We start from the raw sequence: 21,966 nt of genomic DNA, 5'->3' as shown, positions 1-21,966 counted from the left end.
TCTCCAAGCTTTAAACACATGCAGCAGAGATTCAGCTTACAGGTCACGTCTACCACACGCACCCTTCTGATGCCTGAACACGAGGAAGAGGTGTCTGGGGTGACACCATGGCATTCAAAGCTGCACTGCTGCCACAAAGTTTAGATGCTCATTGTAACAGGCACTAAAGAATAGTGTGGGGCTTGTACTCTTAATTCTTAACCCCCACTTTCCACACCAGCACTGCTCTGATGTTAGTCTAGACACGAGTGGGAGCAATTTATCTTTAGACAGAGAGATATATCTATAACTAGGACTGCCTGTGTTAATACTAAAGCTTTTACAGGAACCCATTTGGGGTGACCTAGCTCACTAGTATGTGGGCATCTTGGACATTGCCAGTAAAACCTTCATGCCATCACATATTCCCCTGCACCTTGTTTCAGCTATTTAACTTCTGTTTACTGATTTTCCTCCATTTTTGTAGAGGTAGTACATTTGCAGCTCTCTACCTGTATGACTTGGTTGTCTCAGCTACTAATGAAAAGGCCTCAAATGAAAAAAAAGATGGAAAAAAAAAGGTTTTAAAACTTGTCTCCTTTTTGAAAATATCCTTCACAAGAATTAGGTTGTCACCCTTTTAAGGTATAGCACTGCCTGAGCTACTAGGGCCAGATACAAATCACTCCTGGAGCCTGGGATGCCAGCTTCTCAGCACTGTGGTATAGGTGCTTTTAACTCTGATAGTGATTCATCAGACCTTAAAACAGTCACTGGTTTAAGATCAATTTGATTTAAGTTGTAGACCTCAGGGCAGTACAACTCTGCTCCTCCTTAGTCCCCCTTTAGTAAGCACTTTCAGCAAAATGGGAGAAAAGGGGAGGTTGGTTAATTTTTTTTTCCCCAAATGGAATTTCTATCCTTCCTACTTTGTGAAAAGCTGATAAAGCTTCTCACTGCATTGAAGAGTTAGAAAGGGAAAAATAAAAGAAAGTAAATCAGACAATGACTACAACAAACCAGCAGAAGATCTTTCCACATCCACAAATCAGCAGCTTACTCTGAGAACCAAGCACACATGAAAATGTGTATATAGGACACTTCACAACTAAAAACATTTTAGGAAACACATCATTATTAGCAGTACAACTGCCCAACATGTGAAACCCTACAGCAAGTTTATTTGGAGTCACATAGCTTTTTTTTAAGTTTACAAACACATGAAAAAGCCTTTGCTTTAACTGAGTTGCATTACAGTGAACAACTGTTCATTCAGTGTCATGGCAAGTCTTCTCTCAAGCTTATACTATAAAAACCCTCTTTAGTCTTCACAACCAAACCTTTGATAAAACAAGTCAGCAGCCATTGTGGGTTTGGGTTTTTTCCTTTTAAATACAAGCTTACACTCTTTACACACAAAACCTGCAGAAGCAAGAGGTTTCTGCTTGTTCTGAACACTGGATAAAATCCCCCATTTATTGAGCAGCAGGGATGTGCAGGCTGCTGTCAGTAGCCAGTGGTGGTTTTGGCTGTGACACCATGTAGAAAATATCTGCAAGCCAGTTCTTATCCATTGCTCTTTGGAGAGCTGGAACAGGCATCTTTCCACACAGTGATCCAAATGTAAAGCACTTCAAGGGTGCTGTCTTTTAAAGGGGGTAATGACAAACAGGCGCAAACAACCAGCCAATACAGCAACAACAATAAATATCACAGCTAGCAAAAAGTACTTCTGGTCAATTCAGCAGACAAGAGTCCACAACAATGGATTATGTTGAAAGACTGGATGGCTATCAATCTTCAATTCTGTAAAGGTAAAATTTTTACTTATCTTTTAGAAAAATTATTGTCCATAGTTACATTTACAAGTGTGAAATGTCAAATAAATTTCTAAAAATCTTAAAACACCCTATTGATGAACAGTGTAGTAGTTCTTGAACTTTGTACTTCCTTTTTACTTATTTTCCCTGATGTAAGTATACACCTATCAATTTTAATGGGACAATAAAATAATGACAAAGTTATGCAGATCTGTGCATGAGAGAGGCATCTAAATGATTCAAAAAATATTAAAGTTACAGACATATGCATAGGACTATGCTAAAACCCAGGAATACATCACCAGTTTAAGCATCATGACTACTAAAAGCAAACTAGTTAACATTTGAAGTTTCTGTGTTCTTCTATTATTCAGGACACAGCATGGGATTTCCAAGATGTGCAACATCAGTTATTCCAGAGTTCCTATTCCTTCAAGTTGTTCAACACACAGCAACTATTGTAGGTGATTTGGTTTCCCACATCCTGGAAGTCCTGTATCAATCTATCCTCAAATAAAATTTGTAACAATGAAAGGCAGTGGGAGGTAGGTGGTGAATTTCTCTCTGCAAATCTTGTCTCAGCCTTGGGGGAAATAGCTCAAAATTACTGTTTTAATTTATTCACTTGATGAGTACTGAAAGAATGTGGTGAGAGTGGGGGAAGTTGTCATAACAAAAGACCTAAAAGTCAAGAATCTAGCAAATAAACAGGTGAAACTGCACCAAAGTAGCTGAAGCCATGTATGATGTAGTATAAAGGCATTAGCTGATAGCTATTATCTATAAGCCAACTCTATGGATTCAGCTGATCAGCTATGTATTATTTCCAGTTTACCCAGCCAGAACAGAGATTTGGACATGGCTGACAGGTCCCAACCCATGTTCTCTGTGTTATATAAAGCCATCTTTCCTTGATGTAACTGGAAGAGTCATTTCCCAGCTCAAGGTAACATCAATAATGCCAGTGTTTTCTAAATCAATACATAGTAAGGCCTTGTCAATAACCTGAAGGCAAGTTTCACTGACAGCCTGCATTATTACAAAAGCACATTTTTTTGATTTCTTTTCTTTTTTAGTCTATACATAATCTTGCAAAAGAAGGATAGTTTTGTTCAAATTCTGTTGCTCAATTTCATCAGTGAGTGAGACCAAAAGAACTGAAATGAACACATTAATGTGATTTCATTCAGTAGCAGTCAAGACTTGTGGGTACCTGCAGAATCTCACAGAACCACAAACAACTCCCAAATACCAAATAAATACTGAAGCAAATCATATTGGAAAGGGAAGTACAAGCCAAAGAGGGCAACAAAGGAATATCAGAGGGGAAAAAAACCATAAAAAACCCAGAACCCAAAACATTTTCTCAAAGGGACTTAATGCTTTTAAAAGCATAAAATTAAAAATCCATTTTTTGAGAAAAAGCCAGAACTTCTGGTGGGCAGGTAACATGTCTTCAGCCTCTCAGGAAACTTAGCAGATTGTTAACTTGGCACCCTAGTTAGCAATGTCAGGAGAATGAGATCAGGACTATACAGGGATGTGAAATGAACCATCTTCTGACTGGGAATTCCTGAGAGGGATAAGGACTAAAACGAGTGTGAATGAGATAAAGTTACCACGCCATGTCCAGGGTGAGAAAAAATACAGGTTAATAAACTTTTCAAGTTCAGGGCAGAAACTCATACCTTTCAAATGTCAATGCAGGATCTTTGTGAATCTGGTTTTCACTCCTCCCTGCCAAAAATAAATACATTATAATCAGGATGTAGAAACTTATGGTGGAAAATAATTCTATTTCTACAGTAACAGGAAAGTAACTTTGTTAATTCAGTATCAGCTCACAAAAGGGAGCCTGTCTTACTTCTTAACAGGGTATAAACAGATTAATATAAAGTTTTCCCCAAAAGCTGGTTATACTTGTGGTTGATTTGTGAGAGTATCAGAACCTGACAAATGAAACTGAGCTGAGCAAGCTGGTAAAGGTAACCTGCCAGGAGAGAGGGGATAGCTCTCCTTGTCTGGTTAATACCACCCACTTTGTAGAAAAAAAGCTGTCATCAGATTATCTTTATTCTAACACTATCCATTTATTCCCACTATCCATTTACCCACCACGACAAAAAAAAAGCCCCAAACAAGCAACCAAAATGAAACCAGTAACACACAACACATCCATAGCACTGCATTCTTCTTCTCTAGAATCTTACTCATTGTCTCCTGCTCTCATCATTACCCTCATTCAATCTTCCCTCAGCTCCCACTTCCACAACCCACACTTGTGTAGCATTAATGACATCCAAAGACCATTCTACACTGCACAAAACACAGCTGTTATTGTAATCTTTCCCCTGAAGACACTCTGTTCATATAACCCTTTATTTTAACTTTTCAATTGTTTTTCTCTTGCTCTAGATTAAGTTTAGAATTTCTCATCTGAATTCTAGGAACATTAATAACTTGCATTTCTATCCACATAACCTAACCACTTATTGTGCCCTTTTTCCTTATCCTTTTGTTTCCCCACTCATTTCTACTGTAATAGTCAGGCACCTCTCACACAGGAAATTCCATTACGCTTCTGCACTGCTCCCCAGGCGAAGATCATCTACACTCTGGAGGCTCTTTATTCCTCTCCTCCAGCAGTAAATTACTAGAGCAAAAATTAATCCAAATCCACCAAAATACCTCCTGCAAGACCACAAGCCAAAACACAAATGATATATGTTGCTTGCCCTTCCTCACAGACTTGTTTGTTTCCTTTTCCTCATCATAGTCTATATGAAGTTTAAAATAAATACATCTGCACCTGTGAGATGCTGACAAGTTCAGCTGGACAGCAATTAAATGAAGCCCTAGAGCAACACTGGCCTCCAAAATAAGTGTTTTCTCTTCCTCTTACAGAAGAAAAAAATGCATTTATTGGTTTTGCAGTGCAACAATACGTGCTGCTGTAATAACAGGTTTCACCCAATACCTTTCTTTTACTACGTATGATTGGAAGGGAAGTAAAGAATGATATACCCTAAAAGATCAACAGAACACAAAGACTAATGATAGGAAGAAAAGGGTACAAAAGGCCTAAAATATAATGTAGAAGGGCTAAAATATAGCATCAAAGGGTTCCCCTTCTCTTGAGCTGCTACTTTTAAAAGTCTAGTGAAAGCTCTTTCACTTCTCCAGCTGGTACAATGACAATATCCCTAGCCTGATGCAATCTGCTCTCGCTTCAGAGGGCACAGAGGCAAGAAAGAGCAGAGAGTGAAAAAATACTGCTCCTAGGAGAGAAAGGAGATACTTCTTTTCAGAGAGACCAAAACTACTTACTTTTAATCATGACAACAAACAATGACATGGATGAGGAAACTTTTGAGGAGCAAGGTGAAGGCTGAGGGAGCGCCTGTCCCAGGGACTGGCTCAGCATAAACCCAGATCTCCTCCAGTAAAAACCAAGGGAGCTTTCTGTGTCCCAGCTGCCTTCATCAAATAACCTCCCCAGCCCAAACAGCAGACTTAATACTGCAAGTTTCCATTTTTTGGAACATAATTTCCCCACCTCAAACCAGAGTGGTTTGATTTACTGGGTCTACGTCTGAATTCTGTTTTACTGCAAATAAAATGTAACCCTTGCTTCCAAAGTCACCTCGGTATCTCTCTAGTAAATCATGCACACCAGAGCTTGCTCATAGCACTTTGGAAGGTGAACAGTTTGACTGACCAAGAATAACCTACCAGGATGCAAAATCCACTTGCCTTCTTTATATGCTGCCAGGTTTATGAGAGCAAGTCTGTCTATGCTTGACATTTGGCATAATTACTACTGTAAAATGTTTTATATTCCTGTAAATTCAGACTACGACCCCAAAGTGCTTACAAACTGAGATGAGATGAAGAGATAATGAAACAGAAAGGAAAGATGTAGGGGAAAAGTAGGTATAAAGAGGAAGAAAGCATCAATGCCAGGAAAGATTGTGAGACTGTTCAACCTGCCTGACCAACATGGAGTCCTAAACTATAAAAAATGATAAGCAAAAACATGTTAAGGTAGGATACTGCACACTGTAAAACACTAATCAATTTGCCTCACTTAAATATAAAGCCAGAGGTGAAATTCTAGGTAGCCTACAACACCAGCTGTATTTCTCTACCATGTTGTAGGAAGCATTTCCACTGAACTGCAGCAAACTTTGTCACAATGCATATGAATGGAAAGTCCAAAATTTTCAGGGGTTTACACTATTTTTACAGTGATTTTGACCAAAGGAACAAGAGGAAGGACTGGAAGCTCTAAAACATCTTGACTCTAATCTGTTGCTGAAAAGTAGGTGGGAGGGAAAAAAGGAGAAAAAACAGTGAATTACTGCGTATCCATCACCACTCAAGACCAAAAAGCTCCACTTATATGGGGGCATGGGGGGTAAGATTCCAAAAGAAAGATTAACAGACTTTAAACCTTTCTTGCAATTCACTTCCACATGTAAGAGATAAAGCATGCACTGAATGCAACTTCTTTTTGCCAGCTGCTCAGTAAGACATGAATGATTCAAGAACACGGAGTAACAACAAGCTCCTTTTTGTTAATATATCTGAAAACATCTTTCTTTTGTTTCCCACGAATTCTTGTATTTCACTTCAGTTTCTTTACTTGAAGCAAGAGTATATTTTTCAGGAGCAAGCATGATCCATGTTCCTCACAAATAATAATCAAAAGAAAGATAACAGTATTTATGAAGTCTTTCTAATGCACATCTAGAAAATCCAATTACTTGATAGGGATTTGTATGCACAATCTTTGCCACTTCAGGTACTAAAATCTCCCTTGTTTAACATTTCTTTTTGTATAATTGGCAAATTTGATTATGACCTTAATTTTTGCATAGTAAAGCTCATCCAGCCAGTTTTAATTTTAAACTGGCTTGCACTCCATCATGACTAGCTGAATGCTACAAAAACCTTTGACATCACAACCTCATAAATCTTGGAAAACAGAAGAAATCTTTGTAGGAGTGGGAAACTGTTGGTAAGATACTTCTTCCACCGCTGACTGTACTTGGTCAGCTGTAACTATGTGCAAGTGTCCACAGTTGCAAATTACAAAAAACATGCATCTGAACTACCCTTCCATGAAATTATTTTCTCTGGTAAAATGACAGTCACAGGTAGAAAAGCTGAGAAGAAGAAAATGTTTGAAGTTGACCAAGCATCAGGGGCTTTTTTGATGAAATATACAACCACAATTTAAAAACTTAATAATAATACCAATAAAAAAAATCTTAATGTACTCCACCACCAAGCTGCAGAGTATAAGCAACATCCTAAGTACAGAAAGGACTTCCACAGACTTATCCATTCACTACATGAATCTGGAATTAAAATCCCAAACTATTTTGGATTTGCATGAACTACAGAATTAAATTACATATTGCTTATACATAAACTGAGGTCATTAAAAAGCCCCACTCACAAGCAAACTAACAAGTAAGAGGCATTTCAGCTACCAAAGACCTGTTTCAATCTGACATCTAAATATCTGATGTTAGATGGTTGCTGCTATTTACGGACTGATCATAGTAATTTCACTCCTCCGTTGTCCACCAGGACCTCTCATTACATGCACTGTGTGGGTCTAAACCATGTTGGAGGCTACTGGGAACTGTCAAAATTGCAAGAAAAGAGAGATTCCATCTTGGAACAAAACAGAACATTTCAGGAACATCCATGAACATATCACAGCAGTGCTTTGGAATATTGCTACTCTACGCAAGAGGAACAGCAAGAACAGGAGAAGATTAAGCAGCTTGCACAGTTGCACATTAACTCCATATCCATAGCAAATAAAGATAGATTTTCTGAATTTTAGCTGAATTACAAGATATTCTCTCCGTATTTTGTGGGTGTTTTGGTTTCTGGGTTTTTTTCCCCTATTAGTGAAACCAAACAATAATCAGGTACCTTAAACTTGAGGAAACAACAGTGCTTACTACTAAAGGAGTAGGAATTGCACACGACAGTAAATGCCTTTCTCTTCCAAAATGAGACAAATTACTGGCATTCCCATCACCCTCAGGTAAAGATGTATGTCAGTCAAATGCAGTAGTGTGGGTGTTCCACTATACACACTGAAACAACGTTCTCTCCAACAAAACACCACGTCAGTACTGAACTAAAGTATTGGTCCTGAAGCAAACATGAATAGTGGCATTATGATCAAAAATATAATTCCACCAGCTTTCCCTATTTCACAGGGATCTAACATAAGGAAGCAGTCGTAATAAACTGAGCAAGAACTATTACATGGACTGGAGCTGCAAAACCCACTGCACAGCAGCTCTTCTGATCCACTGACCACTTTCAGTCTCTTTCCTAACCAAGTGCAATAAAGTCCTTTCTACCTGAAGCAAGGGTCTCTCATAGCCAAGTATGTCTGTAACACATATCTAAGCACTTCCTGCCCAAACAGGTCCATTTTTACTTCCTTGCTTTAGAAAGCTGTTAAAACCTGGCTTTTACCAGTCTAATTCAGCTGCAATACACTCACAGCTCAGATGGACCAGAACACAGGGTGTGCATTCATCCCTGGTTCCACCAGTGAAGAGGCAGAACTGCAGCAGCCTGTGCCAGCAGCAGTGAAGGAACTGATGCTGCAGCAGCAAGTGAATCCAGACAGACAGATTTTTTTGCATGTGCTGAACTGCTCAGTGGTGCCCAGCCTAAGGAATGCTGAATTACTCCAAGCCTGACCGAGCTTCCTCTGCAAGTCTCCTGAATAACTAGAACTAAGCCTGAAAAAATAAGTTTGCTCCCCCTCAGCAATCAATATTAGCATTTTTCCTGATGAGTTTGTAGAAACTCAAATTCTAACTTCAAATGTTGGACATTTCCAAATTGACCAAACTCAGCCAGTACCTTGGCTCCTATACCTACTCATTTGCAGAACTCTCAGTTACCTGCCACACTCTTCTTCTCTTTGCCAGAGTGAGAGAAAATGGATCAAGCAGGTGCCAGTGGCTCAAACATCTAAGTCTGGGAGGAGGGGAAGCATCCCCAACCTACTAAGTGCTAATAGTCAGTGCCACCTACGGTTGAGGTTGCAGAAACAAAGATCCAAAGAAAGAAAAAAAAAAAAAGGTTTTTGGAACTTTTAACAAGGTTTTATAAATGGCTTCAGAAGAACAGATAACACAAAAAACGACAAATAATTTTCATCTATTCTAGACCATTTACCACCGTTGCACTAGGGAAGGTGCTAGTATCAAAACCAGGTCCAAATTCTTCATATGATTTTACAACAAAAATATCTTAAAAACACACTGAAAGTTCAAATGGCAGCTTTCTATTTTCTTATCTTACCACACTTGTCTCCTCAAGTAAAACTCATCTCATTTTTATTAACAGCTCCATTTCAACCGGGCTCTGTTGCTGCAGATGCTTTGTCCAGTGGTTAGGAAAAAGATGCCAGGGAATATTTCATCATGCCTTACAAAATCCTCCCCCATCACCCCAACAAACTACCAGCAACAGACTATATTTTCTGGGAAAGTTAACCAACACAATAGACACAACAATTCCCTCCAGAGGTTTCGCAGCAGTCTCAGTTCAGCACACAAGGCCATTAATTACACAACTGCCTTTAGCATTAGCAGGATTCTGGTAGTGACAGCACTGGTTGAGTTAAGGCTGCCTTCAGTATCTGCACCAAAAATCTATTTACCTGAAGTTATGCAACACCTCCACTTCCTCTCTTCTTTATTATGGTACACCATGGTAACAGAAAGAAAAGGGGTGGAGATGGGGATCAAGCATTTTGCAATCTCAAGCAGGGCACAGCCACCTTTCAAAAACAGATCTAATCTGGAGCTCACCTCTAAAATCTGCCTAAACTGATAATAACACTCAAGCACCAACTCTTACTTAAAACTTAGATTAAGGATTTCCAGAGGAAAAGCTGTGTAATACAGGTAACCGATGATGGAATCAAATGCATACTTCCATTATACGCAAGAATTTTAAAATCTGATTTATTTGGTTGGGGTTGTGTCTGGTTTTGGGTTTTCTTCCTCCTTTGGTGTCTTTTCCATTGCCCCACCCACAATAGAGCAGTCTACCCCAGGCCAAATAGTATTCCAAAATTCTCATCAAGACTCTAATGTCATCAGTCATGCTCAATCAGTAAAGCTGGAAGCAAAAGTTTCAATTCAGCAAACATCCTTCTACTTTCCATTAAAAAAACCCAAACAAGCAAACAAAAAAATCCCCACCAAAAACCTAGGAAAACCATGGGCTACTCAAGCTGATATATTCAATGTCACTAAGAAAATCAAGACAAAATGAAAAACAGCACATCATCAGTCCTCTTTTAACTATGGCTGAAAAGTCTATCTCATATCTCTAATGGTACACTGAGAACTGACAATAAACAAAATGAAACAAAATCCTCACAACTCTAAGAACTGGCTCTCCTCAACAGAGGAATTATAAGAAGTCCCAAAGCAGTCACAGCAATCTTGACTGTAGAATGTTTTCAAGGACTTAGATTTAATCACATGTCATTTTCTTTTCCTCTGATCATTTATTTAAAGTCATAGGTTGAATTATTTATGAACAAAAGTTAATTGCATTGAAATGCAGTATTGGCCAGTATTTATCTAACACCTTTTTCACAACTCAACCTCCTGTCATCAACTGGTTAAAATCTACAAAAAATGAATACAGAATTTGAGATAAGAATTAACCATTTCTATAGCATTACTGAAATTCTCTTAAATATGGTTAAATATGATGAAGTCCCTGGATCCTCCCATATGCTGTGTAAATTGTGCAACTGTTCTTACCAACTTTTCTTTTTCTTACAACATATGTTTGTGTTTAAAAAAAAAATAATTCGGGGGAAGAAGAGCTTATTCACAAAATATTTGGTTTGAATTAATAAGTTTTGACTGATTAGTTGCAACTAAAGTCATCATATTTTGAGTCCAAACAGTCACATCACAGACTCCCCCAAACTGGGGTTCTTCAGAAATTTTCTCAGCTGTCAAGAGATCTCAAAGATCAACCAACTTGCATGTATAAGGCTGTATTGACACTGTCTGCAAGGTGTAAAATGGAAGCTCAAGGGTACACTCATATAAATACACCCCACATCCATGAAGTGTTAAATCTTAAGTCAGCAAGGCTGTATGACAGAAGTAACTATTACAGTGCATGACTGCTGCTCGGGACATAGAACATTTTCCAAGTCTCTCATTTCCTTAAAGCGACTCATTTACTTGTCACCTGCCAGGACAAAGAGTGGAGAGAGGATTTCACAAATACCTCTGTGGCTTGTGCATGGTGATAACACACCAGGAAAGATAGATTTTCATTTTCTCATCAAGTTATTAGATTAGGTTTACACACAGATTTAAATGCCCAGGAGGAGTCTGCCACCTGTCCTAAACTTAATTAGTCAGGAATGTCTGCATGACAAGAGCAGATAGTTCAGATGTTTTGGACTGACCACAAGCAAACATCCAAATAATCAGCAACAAAATTTCAGTGATGCCAAGAACGAACCACTAAGCACAGCCCTCTGTGAAACAGCCTGAATTTTATTAATGGAGTACTTCATACTTCCCACACAACTGACATCAGCTGAGCATCTGTAAAACCAAAGAATCAACTATGTGAAGTCTACAGCTGGGTTAAGGAAACAAAGAGCCCTAGATTTCACATTAAAATAGGGGTGTATATTTACACATTACTAAAGGGGGGTGGTGTGTGTGTGTGTGTATGTGTGTGAGATATGAAGACTCAAATCCTTTAAGACTTTTCCTCAGCTTTGTTCTTGTGCTGTTTATCATAGCAGCACATCTAAGATTTGCAGGTTTTTGTACCTCCCCTAACCCCCTCACACACCCCCCCCCCCCCCCCACCATGTAGGACCATCACAGTAGATTAATAACTAGGAAAAAACAACACATTTTCATTTAAAGAGGCAAACACATCCATGCTCAAGTGTATTTCACATTAATCATCTGGTAAAAAGCTAAACCCAAACCCCCTTAAAACATTAATTAGAATTTTATCTGTGTAGGTACGTAGCAACTACTGACACTGATGTGAGGAACTGAACAGAAGACAGAGAATTCAGTTAATCATCTCCTTACGTTGCCATTGGCACATAAATTTGTCTCATTAGCAGGGGCTACTTAGTTCGCTGTAGTAAACAAAGCTGCCGATACGACAGCCTCGCACACTTTTCATTCATTCACGTATTTTTCTTTCCTCAGACTTCTAGCGTGTGCCATAGAAGAGCCGAATGTTAAACATTCCTGGAGTGTCACAATATGTAATACAATAAAACAGATTACAACCATACCTTTCTTTCACAGCAGTGGTGCCAAGCACAGGTACACTGTAGCAATCAATTTGTTCTGCAGACAGTAAGGCTTTCATAGAATACTAATGCAAAAATCTCTTTTCTTTCTCCTTCGACTTGACTCCCCAATGCCTGGGTCCCGACCAATACAAGGAGGAGGGCAGAATGTCTTCTGCTGAGATAACCACAACTACTAATCAAGTATACGTGTACAAGGGCACAGGATTAAACCTCCACCGGGCTTGACTCGGGCACCGAGAGCAGCTCAACACATGCACAGCAAGGTCAGAATTAAACACACACACACACACACGCACGCACGCACGCGCGTCTACTTGAGTGAACTAATTTATCACACTTTACCACTGACGGCTTTTTACCTCAGGGGAGTAAAATTACATCCTGGTGAACTGACGAGGCTCAGACACAACAGATTCCCACAACAAATCAGATCTCTCGGAGAAGGGAACGGGGCTCAGAGGTGAACGCTCCTCTCCCAGCTCCTCACAAACTCCATGCCGAGTATTTGTGCCTATGTCCCTGTGTGTGTGCAGGTGAGTGCACACACGAGTGTGGCACACACCACCAGGCATTGGCTAAACCACAACCACAGCGGCAAAGTTCAAAAAACAGGCACTAACTCCCTTCGAGAGAGTTCTCTTTCTGATTATATTTATCTTTACCTCTTAACATAATCAATCTATCAAGTCTAATTACTCAAGAAGAAAGCATTTTATTATTGTCTAACATAGCAAATGTCAAACAAGCTGTTCATTTACCTTGAAGTTTATTAGCACAGAAATGCAACATGAAGATGCTCTCAAAACATTGTCACTTGTATTCACAACATTTTCGAAAACCCACTTAGCAGGTTTTTATTGCCTGGCATAGTTGGATACTGTTCTTGTTCTTAAAATAGGAAGGGCATTATCTTAACTCTATCGCCCTTGAGCTGATGTAAATAAGACTTTTCCTTTAAACATTCAATTTATATTTAACTTTTTTTCTTTGGTTCTCTTTAAATAAAGACTTTTCCCACTTTCCAGTCAGCTGTACATATGTGGATACATGTGTTTTCACAGAGGTTCATATATGTGCCTTTCAAGGAGTAAAAAGTGAAACACTGAAATTTCAAAGCATGGGATTTTTTTTCTCCCTCAAGTTCTGCCCTGTCATGCATCCTTCCTGGCATTTTCCTCCCAGTACAACCAGATGTACATTTTCCCAAAAACATCGATGAACCCTACAAATTATCATCGGCAGGGTTTTAACAACACTGCTTTTGCACACGATCTGAACTGATAAGAAAACACTGCACAAACACTCCCCAAAAATAATGCCTGGCACTTTACCTAGGACAAATTAGCAAAATATTTTTGAAATATCATTGGCTTTGCAGAGACACCGGCAAAAAAAAAAAGCGGCGTTAATCAATACTGATGAGTTTGTCCTTGACACAGTGACCGTGTCATCGGGCTATTGTCATGTGATATCATGTCATTTCCCCACCTGGCTCATGACCTTGTCCTTTAAATGACCCAAAGCTTCCCTCAAGTAGCAGGAGGCCCCTCCCCGCTGCCTCAGCAAGGTCGAACGGGTCAGCGTGTCCTCATCTATAATCCACCACCATTTGTCAGCAGGGAGGCTGGAGGAGGCAGGCTCGCTACAAGGGGAGAATGCCCAATTAGGCAGCTGTCACACAAAGCATAGGCTGCAAAATTATCCCCTGTCAAAAGAAAGAGCAGCTGCGGGTGCCAATTACAGCAACCTTTCAACCCTTTAGGTACTGGAAACTACACAGAAGTAAATGAAGTACAATTAGTGATAACAAATCGATGAATTAGGACAGTAAATTAGAAATTACTAGCAGGTGAGCTTAGGTCTCCCATAATATTAAGGGCACAGCACACCCCAGGCAAGGGCAGGAATATACAGATTTCACAGAGCACATCAGTTTTGTCTTATCCGTGCCTTCCTTGTGTGAAGCCTGTTTCCCTCTGTCCTTTTCTTCTCACAAGCCTCGCCTGAGCCAGATGGTGCAGGGAAAGGAAAAAAGAAGTTGTAGCACCCTATCTTCCCTCTTTATCCTGGCAAATGCAGTTTCCTCCTTTCTCAGGAGGTCCTCAGAGCCAGCACAATCTCTTTCTAGTAAGCTCACTCCGTCTGACATTTACTGCACTGCAAGTTCCAGCTGAACAAGGTTTACCCCAGAAAAAAAAAAAGAAAAACCACAAAACAACAGGAATAAAAACAACCAGAACAAATAAATCCCCTGGTAAATTTTAGGTCAATTACTCTTGAAACACTTAAATCTGAGTTAACTGCTGGACTTTTGATGACAGGAGAAGACTAATTTCTGCCCATTTCAGTTCTCAGATAAATCATGCAGTGACACACATCTCTGAGCATATACAGAGCCCAAACTCTGCAAGCAAAGTTTCTACTCCATGATTTTATTTTATTTTATTTTTTTTTGCCTTTTCCCCCTTAGTGAACAACTCACAAGTGTTTTTTTTGCCCTCACTGTTTTATTAAGCATACAAGCTGGAAAGTTACTGTGTGCTGGCACCAAAAGGCAGGTCCTACAGTAAATCCAGCTTCTCCTCTGGTGCATCAGGTCACTCCTTTTAACAGGAGAGTGCTTCCCGTGGATACCTGGGGCTCTGCATGCCCAAAGCAACCACAGAAGGGTGGTCACCTTACCAGCCCCTGGCATTTACAGAATAAGAAGCTTAGAAAACATAATAAGGAAAAGAAAAATAGGAGGATAGGATTAAAAGTATGAATAATTAACATACAGCCACATGAAACCATGGTTGAGACAGTGGTACCAACACCTTTGTATTTAGGTGCTTTGACTCAAAGTGACAAGCAAATTCAAAGAACAAAATTCAAATGCATCTCCTCTTCCAAGCCAGCTCACAGTCATTTCAAACAAAGTGAAATTGCCATTTCTTGTCAATTCTCTCTTTTCATTTCTCATTCCCTAATCCCAAAATCCACCTTTAATATGTTCTTATGCCTTGCAACCATGCTGAGCACTGAGGACAGGAGTCAGATTCCTCCCAGAGGCAGCTCTGAATAATACCTGTATACTTGCACTATATTTCATACATGTACTCACACATGCATACATATATTAATGCTAATACATTCATCAAAATATGAGACAGAGCAGAAATTAAGTCACTGATCGCAAACAAGCAATTTCCTATAGCTACCTCTTGATCTCTAGCCAGTGAGTATTCCACTGTTTAATAAGAAAAAAAATCTTGCTGTCATAACTCTGATAAGAGACAGGACAATAAAACACTAACTATAAATAATGTAAAAAATGCTCATTTAACAGCAGTTGCAATAATGCTTATCAAGTTTGACATTTCCTTTTGAGTAGCATATGGAAACCATAGAGTACTGAAAGAGTTAATGTGTTTAGAATTCAGTTTCCATCATACTTGGGTGACTATCTCTTTAAATAATTTAAATCCTCTCCATCAACTACAAAGCTGTTTTGAAGCCATTTAGCTTTGTTCTTTACATGTGTTCTAATTAAGAAATGACCTTGTCATCACACACACCAGAAATCCTGGATTATTTCCTGCAGCAAAAATCTACGAAGCCCAAAAAAAAAAAAAAGACAAAAAGAGAAAAAAATATATACTTCTTCCTTTAGTGAGGAACTGAGGAAGTTGTTGGTTGGCTGAATGCTGAAGCAGTTTCACCGCATAATTTCTGTGTGTGTGTGTTGTTGAATGTCACAGGGCGGGTTAGTGTGACCTTGAGCTGCATCAGCAGCACAGCAAGGGTCGAGATGCCTGCAGGCGCCCTTGTACTGGATTTGCAAGACAAAAACCTTCAAACTGGCTGAAGGACATCTTAAATCTCTTCAAAGGTTTTCCCGAACTAATCTGGGCTGCTCTTAGCCGGATCTGTGCCAGTGTGAGAGGCAAAATTAAAAACAAGGTCTTTGACAGGATGTTGTCTCCTCTTAACCCTTCCCGCGCAGGCGGCAGCACCGCGGCCGCGCTGAGGGACGCTCTGCAAGGCACCGAGGGAGGCTCAACCCGCAGCAATTCTTTCATAACCAAATTATATAAGGCACCATTTACTGGGAGCGGGGCTCCTGCTCCCCACCAGCACCCAGACGGCTCCCCCTCCCCCGCCGCTGGGAATGCCATTTCCTCAGCTCTGCGGGGACAGACAGACACAGCCCGCCGGCTGCACAGGGGAGCTCGGTGCCCCCGCTCCCTCCACACACATCCCGGGAAAAAGATGCTTTTCCCAGTGGTAGCACCTATCGCGGCATGCTGTGCATGCTAAAGCCAGGTAAGGAGGAGGAGGAGGGTCAGGAACATGCTGTGGCAGGCATCAGACATGTTTTATGAGAAGGAATTAAAAAGTGACCACTTCTCGTGCTAACCTGTGATTTCCTTCTCACTCATCCCGAGCCAAGCAGGAAGCAGAGCAGAGGGCATTAACATGCCATGGGCCTACCAAGGGTTGGAGAGCATGACTGTACACACAGGGGGAACAAAAACAAATAAACCAACTGGCCAGCCTGCCTGTGACTGCTCATCGTCCCACAGAGTGACACAGAGGCAGAGATAACCTCTAGGAACACATGGTTACTCCATGAAACCACAAGTTTACCCAGTGGATTTAGCAGCTTTATTCAAATACAGCTATGGGCACAGTGAAGGGATGGGGGCTTCCCTCAGAAGTGTATTTGCAAACAGAATCGCCAACTCCACCTCCAGTAAAATTCTGCCAAGTAGGAGAATGAGTAGTTAGAAAGCAACATGGATCCCCAAATCTGAATGAGGAGAGAAAGGCATCACCATGTTCCCCCCATCTGTTTGAGCGGTGGTATGTTAGTGGTCCGATTACACTGTCAATTTCTGCAAGGGAAAACAAAATAAATACAAATGGGTTAAAATAACCTCAGTGTGAGCTCGCATCACACTTCAGAACTATCTCTTACTGTTTCTAGGATATCCACCAGGCAAGTCCTTGAGGAGAAAAGGAAGGAGTCACTCGCACCAGCAGAGGGTGTTGTGATTCTTCTCTGCTTGAGCACGGAAGGCTTCGTTTAGTCTGGTTTTGTACAGTCATTTTCCAGGCACTACAGTCTGTTACACAGTAACAAAACGCATCTAAGTTTACTGAAGAAGGACACAGCTTTGGCAGTTATGTCACAACTGCTATAACACCACCCTTCACCTACCACTGAAATAGATTCACTCCCTCACTCCCAAGAACCACAGCTCTTCTCAAAAAAACACCCTCCTTGTTAGAAGGCTTTAACCATTTTAAGCATTAGTTCTCAGTAGCATCAGTGACGGTGCCCTCTGCATCAGAAGAGGAGGAACTTGCATCATACACATGCTTTTCCACAGGCCTGAGGTTTCCAAGGCATTTGTTACACCTGGACAGAAGGCCATGGTGTTCCCACAGCACCTGGATTACTCAGAGACCCTCCCATCTCTGTTCTGCAGCCGCAGGGAAGCAGGAGCCTGGGGGTGGCACACACCTCATGTGCCTTCTCCATCCCATCATAGACCCTGAAAATGGAGACTGATCCACACATGGGGATTCATTGATCTTCCTGCACTAAGGTGTTCTTTTTGCAGCCTTTCAGTGATGGGATGCCATACAGGCAGCCAGCTGTGGGGGGTTTAAAAAAATTAAAAAAAAAAAAAGAAAATAAAGTTTAGCCACTTAGCCTATAACACAATTATTGCAGACTACATTCTATGCTGTTCTTCCTAGAAAACTTCCCAGTTCACCCCAATTACCAGGAAGAGAGACTGAAGTAGCTCCCATGTTACATGTTAGCCTAGTACAAAACACTAAAATGAATTTTCATGGTATGGCCATGCAACATCCGTGATTTCTTAAGCTTCTCCAAGGTGTAACAAGACAAAAATATATCATGGTTTTTCCAAGCACCAAGTGTTGTGAAAATCCCCAAAACAAAAACAAAGAACTCCTATTGCAGTGTTCCAGCTGAGCAGGGTGACTCAAAGATGAAACAAAAGCTTTCAAGCCACACAGTCGCTGCTGCCAAGTATGGGACACGTTGTGTGGCCCTGCCAAAACTAGAAGCCAAAAGCCAAAAATACAAATTAGCAGCTTTCTTCCAGGGCCACAACAGTTCAGTAAAAACTTCCAAATCAGGCTGTCCCTAGGAGGTTCAGACAGAAGCAGTGAGTGCAGTTACACAGCACACCCACCCACCCAAACCACAGCCATCGTGACAATGTCACATCTGTGAGGCTGGACAGTCACTCACTTCTACCCTTCCCATCAAAGTGGTCTTTGTGGCTACAATTTCTCATGCATGGCAAGCTGCAGAGGATAAGGCTGCTCCCTGCCTGCTCCTACCACAGGGATACTCACAGGAGTACACACAAGCTCTGTCTTTACAGGACAGGATGAGCATTTTACAGACCACCCAAACACAGGTTGCCCAATCTTAATTCTGCCATTTTCTAGCTGTTGATTCTGAATACACAACATTAATACTCTTTAAACCTAAGACTTCTTTTGTACACAGTGTAACTCAGTGCAGCAGAAAAAAAGAAAGGATAAAGGTGGCAGAAGTATCTCTTTCCAGTTGGACACCATTATTAAATAAAAAATATCTGCTAAGGATGCTACTGACAAAATCATTCTCTTGGAACCATTTGCAGAAACAGCTGAAAAATCATTTTGTGACTGACCACATCTCCCAACATTTCTGACCTAATTTCCTACCAGCACCCAAAAAAGCTCTTGGTCTACCAGAAAAATGAAAATTAATACTACAACAAAACATTAGGTATATCTACTTTGTAAGAAGCTTTATCAGTAGTGCAGTAGTTTTAAGTATGCTCAATAAAGTTGGCCTTCTTATACACTAGTATGCAATAACTGACTTGCACTAGTATAAAATAAATTAATATTGTAATTACTATCTGACAGTAACAGGTAAGGCCAAGAAGTACTGAATAATGTATATTAAAGGGATCAAATACAGTGATCCTTTCCATATTCTCCATTTGGAGAGAATCTACAGGAGGGCCTCAAGGATGGTGAAGGGTCTGGAGGGGAAGCCACATGGGGACTGGCTGAGTGCACTTGTTCAGCCTGGAGGAGAAGAGACTGAGGGGAGACCTCATTTTTGTTCTCAACATCCTCACAAGGGGAAGTGGAGTGGCAGACACTGATCTTGTCCCTCTGGTGACCAGTGACAGGACCTGAGGAAATGGCCTGAAATTGTGACTGTGTCAGGGGAGGTTTAGGTTGGATGTTAGGAAAAGGTTTTTCACCCAGAGAGTGGCTGGGCACTGGGACAGGCTCCCCAGGGAAGTGATCACAGCACCAAACCTGACAGCGCTCAAGAAGCTTTTGGACAACACTCTCAGCACATACAAAGCTGCATCCAGCTCTGGGCTCCCAGCACAGCAAGGACAGGGACCTGCTGGAGCCAGGCCAGAGCAGGCACCAAGGGGATCAGAGGGATGGAGCAGCTCTGCTGGGAGGAAAGGCTGAGAGAACTGGGATTGCTCAACTTGGAACAGAGAAGGCTTTGGGGTGATCTAACTGTGGCCTTACAGTGCCTGAAGGGAGCCCACAGGAAAGATGGAGAGACTGTTTACAAGGGTCTGGAGTGACAGGACAAGGGGGAACAGCTTCAAACTGACAGAAAAGACATTTAGACAAAATATTAGGAAGAAATTATCTACTGTTGAGGATGGTGAGGCACTGGAACAGATTTCCCTGAGAAGTTCTGGATGTCCCATCCCTAGATTGTTCAAGGTCAGGCTGGATGGGGCTCTGAGCAACCTGGTCTAGTGGAAGGTGTGCCTGGCTCATGGCAAGGTGTTAGAACCAGATGATCTTTGGGCCATTCCATGATCCTATGGTACAAACGAAATAATCTTTTTCTGCTGAGATCTCAACTGACACCCAGGCATCTTCCACAACTTGCTAGTAAAGGCCAGTGTTTAATTTAGGTCTCCCACTGACTCTCAAATTCTCACTGCAGCAACCTTCTGCAGAGGTTTTGTCAAAACCAGTAACTCCCAAACCTTTTCAAAAAGTGGATCTCAAAAAAATAAGGCTGATGGCCTACCCATATAGCACCATGCACTTTTGGGGGGTTCATTTCCTGCTTCAATCATCTCAGATACTAACTTAGGGGCATTATCAACACTTCATACTACTACACTCACAAATACATTTTATTCTAATATTTAACTTCTGTCCTGATTGTGAATTACATGAGCATTTGCAGAAGAATAAGGACTGTATCAGTGTTTAATACTGTATTTTGCTGAATCAGGACCCTGAACTTTAATGCAGGTTTTCCTCATTGCTGTGCCAGTTTATTTTATTCAGTACAAAGCCACCAACAACCTTTGAGTTCTTCTGCTCAAGGTCATTTTTAACATTCACAAGCACAGCTTTTTGGCTGTCTGCAGAGCATAGAATTTTTTTTAAAGTGGATTCGAGAGCAAAGTGATGTCTGGAAACATCTTTAAATAGTGAAAAAACACCCTTTAAAGTTGCCTTAATCAGTTGCCTGTTAATAATTCTACTTGGCTACCTTTAATACCATAGGCTCTAATTTTGTCTCCATCTCTGCACCCACCCATATCTGGAAGGTATAAACATGATATAAAATCAGTTTCAACTCCTGCAATCTCAACGTCTAAGCTACACCTCCCACTCTTAGCCTTTGAAGGCATCCAGTACAGAGTCAGGTCCTTGAGCTCCTTCCCCTGTTCTGCCAGACACAACATTTTCTAAATTTGCACTTAAAAGGGGGGCGAGGGTGGGGAGCTACCTACATTCAACAATAATTTGCAATATTTAAAAAAAAATCCAGAAGTTTGTTTATATTATGTTTTATAAAGTTAAACGTAATTCCTTATTCCTCAGTCATCTTCTTTCATCACCCCAAGTAACCTCCTTAAGCTTCTGTATCACTTCCTCCTGCTTATAATTAAGGATGTGGGATTGAAGGGGGTAATATAAGGAAGCACTTATTTTATTTACACTTCTGATTGTGCTGTATTAAATATTATTAGTATTTTATCAGCACCTGACTGATAAAGAAACATCACAAGCCTAGGAAATGAAGACAACAGTATGTTTTGGGGGTTTTTGTGTTGGGTTTTTTTAACATATATATCAGTCTCTGCATCATCACTGAAACACTATATTGCCAAAGTTCACCTTCAAACACTCTTGTTAAATACTCGTTGTTTTGTCTGTGCAAATCTCGGTACAAAGCAAGAAGCGGCATACTGATTACAGAAAATACAGCTAGCCATGAAAATTGCAAAGATGGAAATGTCTGGCAGGCAGGCATGTTTTGTATACACTGTCCTTCCACATGTGTGCATCTAGGTTAGGCATGCACACTTCATGCTGGTACTCCAGGCCCCTGAGAAGAGAAGCTGACAACCACAGAAGCCCAACAGAAGAGTGAATTACACTTGCAGGGTTCCAGCAATGACCAAACTGTAGTACAGTTTCCATGTGTCCAGCAAAATAGCTGAGGCCAACAGCGGTCAGCAGCGATTCCTGGTTAAGTGTATTTATGTGCTCAGCTGCCAACAGCACTTCCTTCTCCAAAGCAGGCTTCATTAATTCCTAGGGCGTGCAGTGGCTCAGACTGCCTGGCTCCCCAGCCAGCACGGGTGTCAGAAACCCACCCACCACAAGTGTTCTCTGGCTGTTCTGTTATTTCACTTTACAACACTCTCATTTAGAATTACAGGTGTTTTGTATCATACTCAAGCCCGAGATTCCCACTTTACT

At 40.8% G+C, this 21,966-nt stretch overlaps 1 protein-coding gene across 4 annotated transcripts in view; it reads right to left on the bottom strand.

Annotated features, from left to right (window-relative positions):
• NRIP1 (nuclear receptor interacting protein 1) overlaps positions 1–21,966 on the bottom strand; it is a 73,325-nt gene that overhangs the window by 19,536 nt on the left and 31,823 nt on the right. For 2 of the 4 annotated variants that reach the window (XM_077174502.1, XM_077174504.1), the window contains exon 3: positions 3,488–3,536. The exons of the other annotated variants lie outside the window; for them this stretch is intronic. The gene's annotated coding sequence lies outside the window, so the exon portion shown is untranslated. The remainder of the gene's footprint in view (positions 1–3,487; positions 3,537–21,966) is intronic. 4 annotated transcript variants of the gene reach the window in all.

This window comes from Agelaius phoeniceus, chromosome 2, assembly GCF_051311805.1.
Source record: "Agelaius phoeniceus isolate bAgePho1 chromosome 2, bAgePho1.hap1, whole genome shotgun sequence".
NCBI lineage: Eukaryota > Metazoa > Chordata > Aves > Passeriformes > Icteridae > Agelaius > Agelaius phoeniceus.
Note: the sequence above shows the minus strand (reverse complement) of the source record. Positions and strands in the feature narration are given on the sequence as shown.